This window comes from Prosopis cineraria, unplaced genomic scaffold (genome assembly GCF_029017545.1).
Source record: "Prosopis cineraria cultivar Desert tree isolate PC_DT_omini unplaced genomic scaffold, ASM2901754v1 PC562, whole genome shotgun sequence".
NCBI classification, from domain to species: domain Eukaryota; kingdom Viridiplantae; phylum Streptophyta; class Magnoliopsida; order Fabales; family Fabaceae; genus Prosopis; species Prosopis cineraria.
Genome location: NW_026555887.1, coordinates 44,844 through 47,103, shown reverse-complemented (window position 1 = coordinate 47,103; position 2,260 = coordinate 44,844). Strand labels below are relative to the sequence as shown.

Genomic DNA, 2,260 nt, shown 5'->3' with positions numbered 1-2,260 from the left:
TTTTGATCGTGGACTCGAATTCTAAGAACACCGTTCTCACTGATTCGCTGAGCTGAGCAGTGATGTGAGGCAAGTGAGATCGAATAGCAGAGGTTGAATCGAACGCAAAGATGGATTCGATCTCCGGCCACAGTGCAGATAATTCAGCGTACATGTCCAGCATCCGAAATATCTTCTCCGGCGGGCGATTTCTTTGATTTGGCGACGAGTTCGGGTAATCGGACAGACAAGTGGCTCCATCACTAGAAATTTCGGCGAAGCAAGATACTCTAATGGATTGCGAAGCGCCAAAAACATGGTCGCATAAGATTCTCTCCCCGTTGAAGAGCGTCTTCACCGAAACGTTCACCGCCTCCAACCAACTCTTGATTTTCAACTCGAGAGCTTCCCAATCCATCTTATGAATCTTGGACGAGCTCAATATGTCAACGTTGAGACGATAAAGGCCTTCAGTGATGATCGACTTCCTGATACTTACGTACACGCTGGCACATTCCTTTGAATAACCGCATGAGATCATACACTCAGCAATCGACCTCAGGTTTTCCATGGCAAATGGAAGACACCAGTTCGACTTCAGAGATCGAATCGCCTACTTCTCGAATTTCGCGGTCCGGCGAGCCATCATCAGTTTCATCGTAATCGGAGGTGCTGATGGAGGTCCGAGAGGATCTAACAGAGACAGATTCGGGATCCAGGTGAGCGCGATTTATGGAGAGAATTTGGTAGAACTCCTTCTGAAGCCTCTTCATGGCCATCTGCATCAAGTTCTGGGCGAGAACGATTGTCGCGAGTCCAGGGAGTGCATGAGCCGGTGGAGCCGGGATGGTTGACGCACTTGATATACTGAGTGGCCTCGGTTTTGTCGTGGTGGAAGAGAGAGGTGACTTTGGCATATGAAGAAGTCTCGCCGTTCCATTTCAGAATCAAAGCTTCAGCTTCTTCGAAACTAGAAGCAGGGCTGCGATAAGGAGACGACGGCAGAGAATGACGGGAAACGGAGAACGACGACGTTCTGGGTTGAACGCAGAAGCCTCTCATCGTATTTTAATAAACAGGTTTGGTCGTTAGCTGTGAATTTAAAAATTTGATGGGAAATTCAAATTGAAATCAACGGGGACGGGGAGTGGTGGGGGAATGGAAGAGAGAATAGGTGGGGTATATATAATACAGACTGTGGAGCCCAAAATGAAATACGAGTGAGGTGATTTGAAACACAATGAAAGGTCTCTTTGGGGACAGGCAAGCCTTAAAATTGAGAGACTTTTTGATCCAACTAATATACTAATTAACCCAAGGTTAGATATTTGTTTCTGTATTCGTAGATTTGGGATTGTATTCAATGTATTCTACGTGGGCGTAAAAAAATCTACGGGTATCAATTGAAGAAACTGGGGAAAACATTTAACAATCGGGCAATTTTAAAAGGCACTTGATATCGACTTTCTATCGTGATCATTATAATCAGGACTGGCAAATAATCACAGGCCGTCAACTATTACGGCGTGATTTAACTCGGAAGAAATGAACATATTATTAAACAATTAAATTTTAATTCTTCTAGTGATCAATTCCGAAATTTATACATTTTTGCGCGGTTTTATACAATATTATTATTTTTATCTAAACCAGACCATTTTAAATTCGTGAACCGTTAATTAACATGCTCTCGTGACTCATCTTACATTAACCATGTTCGAAAAGATTCTCTTTGTAAATTTTAAGTCTCATCTCATATTGTAATCTCATCGTTGAGGTCTTGAGGAGATAAATTAAAATTAAGCTTTCAAGGTCAATTCGCAAGTCAAGCTTGACTTATCCTCTCCAAACAGAAGAAGAAGAAGAAAAGACCAGCAAATTAAATTATCAGTGTACACACGTCCATATTCTCAATAGTCGGCTCCCAACCATTGAAGCAATTGATAGTTTCAACGTGCGTATAAAAAAGTATACACAATTACATCAAATTGCAGGAAGGAAACGGCGAATTCCCAGAAACTGAAATCTCTTGACGAGAATTAATTCAAATATTAATAAGTTTATTTGCCTTCAATATTTCGAGAAAGATAATCTCAAAAAAAAAAAAGTAAAAATTTTTCAGAAAGGCGCACACAGCTGCTCAATGGACGTGATCGTTCAACACGACATTAAATCAAATGAGAAATCTGAAATCGTAAGATTAATTATGCACTTCTGACTGGCAGCAACTTGCCTGCTTGCCATCGCGCGGCATGGCATGAACTGGCTAAGGTCAATTACG

General features: G+C 41.7%; 1 pseudogene; it reads right to left on the bottom strand.

Annotated features, from left to right (window-relative positions):
• Positions 1-40: 40 nt before the first annotated feature.
• On the bottom strand, positions 41-896 carry LOC129297593 (exocyst complex component EXO70H1-like; annotated as a pseudogene).
• Positions 897-2,260: the final 1,364 nt, after the last annotated feature.